The sequence below is a fragment of the Amblyraja radiata genome, chromosome 6 (assembly GCF_010909765.2).
Source record: "Amblyraja radiata isolate CabotCenter1 chromosome 6, sAmbRad1.1.pri, whole genome shotgun sequence".
NCBI lineage: Eukaryota > Metazoa > Chordata > Chondrichthyes > Rajiformes > Rajidae > Amblyraja > Amblyraja radiata.
The window spans coordinates 73,413,426-73,419,583 of record NC_045961.1 but is presented as its reverse complement, the minus strand read 5'-3'; the positions used below and the strand labels follow the sequence as shown (position 1 = coordinate 73,419,583).

At 50.7% G+C, this 6,158-nt stretch overlaps 1 pseudogene; it reads left to right on the top strand.

The window, feature by feature from the left end:
• The first annotated feature begins 2,766 nt into the window (after positions 1–2,766).
• Positions 2,767–5,928, top strand: LOC116974725 (annotated as a pseudogene).
• Positions 5,929–6,158: the final 230 nt, after the last annotated feature.

The following is a 6,158-nucleotide window of genomic DNA, read 5'->3' as shown; positions in this document are numbered from 1 at the left end:
TCCAGAATAGTAATATCAATTATATACTGGGATTTATGGAAACATGTTTTCCTTTTTAAGTAATTTTTCTTTGATTTTGCAGAGTCAATGGTCCTGGATGAACAATGAATATTTAAAGGTAAAAAAACAAAAAATGTTGGAGTAACTCAGTGAGTCAGGCAGTATCTCTGGAGAACAGAAATAGGTGATGTTTTGAGTCGGGACGCTTCTTCAGACATTGTAGGAGGATGGGGAAGAAAGTTGGGAGAGAGGAGGGTCAGCACAAAGTGTGGCAGGTAATAGTTGGATACAGGTGAAAGGGTTTTGCATAGGCAGTTCATTAGACAAAGGCCAAAGATGAAAAGACAGTAGGTGGGAGACAAATTTATTGAAGGGTTGCAAACTGTGAAGCTAGAGGAAAGAAGTAGGTGTCATAGTCATAGAGTGATACAGTGTTGAAACAGGCCCTTCGGCCCAACTCGCCCACACCGCCAACAATGTCCCAGCTACACTAGTCCCACTTGCCTGCACTTGGTCCATATCCCTCCAAACCTGTCCTATCCATGTACCTGTCTAACTGTTTCTTAAACAATGGGATAGTCACAGCCCCAACTACCTCCTCTGGCAGCTTGTTCCATACACCCACCACCCTTTGTGTTCATTTTGCCCTTCAGATTCTTGTTAAATCTTTTCCCCTTCACCTTGAACCTATGTCCTCTGGTCCTCGATTCCTCCACTCTGGACAAAAGACTCTGTTTAGCTACCTGATCTATTCTTCTCATGGTTTTGAATACCTCTATAAGATCTCCCCTCATCCTCCTGTGCTCCATGGAATAGAGACCCAGCCTACTCAACCTCTCCCTATTGCTCACACCCTCTATTCCTGGCGTTAAGGGGAAGGGGAGGAGGAGAAATAGCTATGAGTCCAGGTGAGGTACAGAGAAGGGGGTGGGGGGGGTAAACGGAGGGTGATTGAGAGGTGGGGAAAAGAGAGGAGGGGGGAACTTTAAGTTACCTAAAATGACCGGGGCCATTCAAAACCAGTGGACATAGGTTTAAAGTGCGAGGGGAAAGATTTAATAGGATGCTGAGGGATAATTTTGCACCATAGAGGTGGTAAGTATATGGAACAATGCGCCAGAGGAGGTAGCTAAAGGCCGGCATAACAACAGCATTGAAAATATCATTTTTAATGAATATGAAATGTTATAGGTACATGGGCAAATAGGACCAGTTCAGATCAGCAACTTGATCAGCGTGCATGAGTTAGCCGAAGGGGCTGTTTCGTGCTGTATTACTCCATGACTTTATTTATGAACACAGAACAGCACTGCACAGGAACAGGTCCTTCAGCTGACAATGTCTGTAACTTGATGGCAAGTTAAACTAATTTCTTCTGCCTGCACGTGATCCATATCCCTCCATTCCCTGCATACCAATGTGCCTATTCCAAACCTAACAAAACATTACTTTCTCATCTTTCTCCATCCCCCGCATCACACCCCAGGCACCCACCATTCTCGGTATAAAAAAATGTGATCTGCAGACTCCTTTAAACCTCCCTCCTCTGGCCTCAACTCCATGACCTTTCGTCTTCGGCATTTCAAACCTAGAAAAAAAGGTTCTGACTGTCCACGCTGTGTATACTTCTCATGACTCCCCTCAGGCTCTGACATGTCAGAGCAAACAATCCAAGTGTTTCCAATCTCTCCTTACAGGCAATATTATCTAATTCAGGCATCATTCTGGTAAACATCTTCTGCACCCTTTCCAAAGTCTAGCTACATTCTTTCCTGCAATGGGGCGACCAGAACTGGACATAATATCTGCAATGTGTTCCAAGCAAAGTTTTATAAAGCCACAATATGACTTCCTTAAAGGCTTGTCCCACCAGCAAACGTGGTCACTTGAGGCGTACTGCCTCACGGGGCCGGTCCCACTTCGATCGCCGGAGGCATATGGAGTTGTGCGGGTCTGGTCCCGACATCGCGCGGGGCTCCAAAAATCTTGCACTGTCCGAAAATCCTGCGTGCCAACGGCCTGTTGGCCTGCAGGCGCATCGAGGGTGTACGCAATGTCTTGACGTCGTACGCAGCGTCTTGACAGAGTACGCCTAGCGCGTGGCGTTGCGTGATGAAGTCACCGCCCGACGTGCAGGTTGCGTGATGACGTTACCACCCGACGCTGTGCGACGTCCAAATTCAGTCGGCCTGCCTCCTGCCCAGCTGATTGGTGAGTATGATGTCAGGACCAGCCCCGCACAACTCCATACGCCTCCGCGGTTTGAATTGGGACCGGCCCCGCGTGGCCGTACGCCTCAAGCGACCACGTTTGGTCGCGCTAGACACTTGCAATCGCATGCTGGTGGGCCAGGCCCTTTACTCTTGCACTTAATGCCCCAAATTATGAAGAAAAGCTTATCATAGCAACTATTTACCAATCTATCTACTTGTATTGCTACTTTCGGGGCTATGGTGTTGGATCTCATGTTTTGTTGGAAAGTTAATAAAACAATTTAAAAATCCATTCATAGTGAGATGTATGAAGGCCTCCTCCCAAAAGTGGGCCATATGGAAGCAGAGAACAAGGGAGTGGAGAGACTGCGGGAAGTAGGAGATGGAAGCTGTTGAGCTCTGAGTTGATGGAGGGTTTGAACAGAAGGTTCGGAATTGTAAAAATGGAGCACAAACAGATCAGAAGAGAAATGTGGTAAGGTCTCGACCTGAAACGTCACCCATTCCTTCTCTCCAGAGATGCTGCCTGTCCCGCTGAATTACTCCATTGACTATGAGTATCAAATGCAGATGTGGAAAGGTCTGCAAGAGCAGCCGAGGCCTGAAGATTCACCAGACCCAGATGAAGTGTTTGGAGGGAGAGGGAATGTCACATCGCACAGGTATTTTACCTGGTGAGACACAGGAGGAGCCGGGCCCGGAATCACCCCATAGAACCCGAAGCCTCCAAGTGGCGCAACTAGTCCCTCGGAACAGTCCTCCGGAGAAGGTTCGAGTCAAATGGCCACTGACCTGCAAGACGGCAGTCTGGCATCAGTTCGACGAGGACGTCGACAAGGTGCTAGAAGCAACTGCGAAGGGAGGTGTGGATCGAAGGCTGCGGACGATGACGACAATCATCATCAGCCTAGCTGTGGAAAGTGGAGCAGTGGAGAAGAAGCTTTCCAGAACACCTTTCACCATGAATCAAAGAGCAATAAAGATCCTCAAGATCCGGCAGGAGCTGAAGTCCTCAAGAAGGAGAATAAAGAGGCCAGCGAAGAGCAACGTCCACCCTTGGCTGAACTACGAACCATCCTGAGGAAGAAGTTGCTGACCCTCTGTAGTGCTGAGTGGCACCGAAGACGCCGGAAGGAAAGAGCCAGGAAACGAGCATCCTTCATAGCCAATCCCTTCGGCTTCACCAAACAACTGCTAGGGCAGAAGTGCAGAGGGAGTTTGGCTTGCTCTAAGGAGGAGATCGACCGGCACATCCACACGACCTACAGTGACCCCATCAGGCAGCCAGAGCTGGACCAGTGCAACATCCTGATAAAACCACCTCCATCCATCAAGGAGTTTGATAGTAGAGAGCCACTCCTGAAAGAGGTCCAGGACGTTGTGAAGAGAGCAAGAGTTGGCTCAGCCCCTGGCCCGAGCAGAGTCCCCTACAGGGTCTACATGAACTGCCCCTTGTTACTAAAATGGCTGTGGAAGATCCTGAAAGTCATCTGGAGGAGAGGGAAGTGGAGCAGCAGTGGCGATTAGCTGAAGTAGTCTGGATCCCAAAGGAAGAAGATTCCAAGAAGATCGATCAGTTCAGGATCATCTCCTTGTTAAGCGTTGAAGGCAAGATCTTCTTCAGCATAGTAGCGACCAATTTCCTCTTCAGCAATGACTACATCAACAGCTCAGTGCAAAAGGGAGGCTTATCTGGAGTGCCGGGGTGTCTAGAGCACACAGGAGTGGTGACCCAGCTCATCAGAGAAGCCAGGGAGAACAAGGGAGACCTGACAGTACTCTGGCTTGACCTGGCCAATGCCTACGGCTCCATCCTGCACAAGCTGATCCAGACAGTCATGGTCAAGCATCATGTGCTGGGCCAAGTGGCAGATCTCATCCTGGACTATTCCAACCAGTTCAGCATGAGTCTCACCAGGGTCAGTAACATCAGAGTGGCTCAGACTGGAGGTTGGGATCATCACAGGCTGTACCATCCCTGTGATCCTTTTTGCCTTGGCGATGAACATGATCGTCAAGTCTGCTGAGCCAGAGTGCTGGGGCCCTCGGACCAAGTCAGGAATGCGCCAACCACCAATCAGAGCCTTCATGGACGACCTGACTGTCACCACTGAGTCAGTGCCAGGAGGCAGGTGGATCCTGCAGGGGTTGGAGAAACTGATTGGATGGCCAAGAATGAGGTTTAAGCCAGGTCACTGGTGCTGAAGAAGGGCAAAGTCATGGACAGGTTCCGCTTCAGCATCGAAGAGACACCAATCCCAACTGTCTCCGAAAGGCCAGTGAAGAGTCTTGGCTTGGTGTTTAACAGCAGCCTGAAGGACACAGCATCTGTCCAGGCAACCTGTCAGGAGCTGGAGAGTTGGTTGAGAGCAATGGACATGTCAGGGCATCCCGGCAAGTTCAAGGCATGGATTTACCAGCATGGTATCCTGCCAAGGATACTCTGGCCACTGCTTGTCTATGACGTCACAATATCCATCGTAGAGAGATTGGAGAGGAAAGTCAGCAGCTTTCTCAGGAGGTGGCTGGGACTGGAGCCAGGCCAGGAGCCTTAGCAGCATCGCCCTTTACGGAAATAACACCAAGCTCCAGCTGCCCCTGAAGTCCCTGAAGTTTAAGGTGACTCGGGCCAGAGTGGTGATGCCGTACAGGGACTCAAGCGATCCCAAGGTGGCTCAGGCAGGGGTGGAGGTGAAAACTGGGAGGAAGTGGAGAGCTGGCGAAGCCGTGCTGCAAGCGGAGTCTCGGATACGCCACAGAGTCCTGGTGGGAGCAGTGACTCGGGGAAGAGCTGGCCTGGGAACCTTCCCAACTCCCCAGTTTGACAAGGCCAAGGGGAAGGAGAGGCACAGGCTGCTCCAGGAGGAAGTGAGGGCAGTGGTGGAGGGGAAGAGGTCTACCAGAGCAGTTGGATTGAGGCAGCAGGGAGCCTGGACAAGGTGGGAGCAGACCATGGACCGAAAAGTCACATGGACTGAGCTCTGGCAGGCTGAACCTCAGCGCATAAAGTTCCTGGTCTTGGCAGTGTGTGATGTCTTGCCCAGCCCATCGAACCTCTTCATCTGGGGCAAAGAGGAATCTCCGGATTGCCACCAATTCAGGCAAGGGGACGTTGGAACACATCCTGAGCTGCCGCCCAAAGGCTCTTGGGCAGGGCCGGTACACCTGGCGTCACGACCAGGTTCTTAAACCCATTGCAGAAGCCATCAGCATGGGAATCAGCAGCTGCTGACGAGCACGGCCCACCACCCAGATGATCACCTTCGTGAAGGCCGGAATGCAGCTGCCAAGAAACACAGCAGTCAGGAATTCGTCAGGAATCCTGGCGACAGCGCAGGACAGGAAGCCTTCTGTAAACCTGGTGAAACAGCTGAAGTTCCCACAGCACTTTGTCATGACCACTCTGAGGCTAGATATCCTCCTGGTCTCAGAGGCGACCAAAAACATCGTCTTGTTGGAACTGACAGTGCCGTTGGAGGACCATCTGGAGGAGGCCCACAAGAGGAAGAAGACCAAGTATGAAGAGCTGGTCATAGACTGACGTAAGCAGGGCTGGAAGGCAAGGTGTATGCCCATTGAGGTTGGCTGCAGAGGTTTTGCAGGACAATCGCTCTACAAAGCCTTGAGTGCACTTGGTATCAATGGAATGGAGAGGAGAAGAGCCATTAAGAACACCACAGAGGCAGCGGAGAATGCCTCGAGATGGCTCTGGATCAGGAGAGGAGGTCCATGGGGAGGAGCGAATGCCACCTGAACACAAGTTGTGGTCTGATCAACCACGGCTGGGTCGCCTGGGTGAGGGTGTCTGATGTTGAAAGACCCGAAACACCCAATGACCGCAGGTTACATCACTGATGATGTGTTCAGGAGCATCAATAGATGTATTTTATCAATCAGTTTCATGTGTCTATGGACCTAAGGCCAAGATCAGATCAGCCATGATTT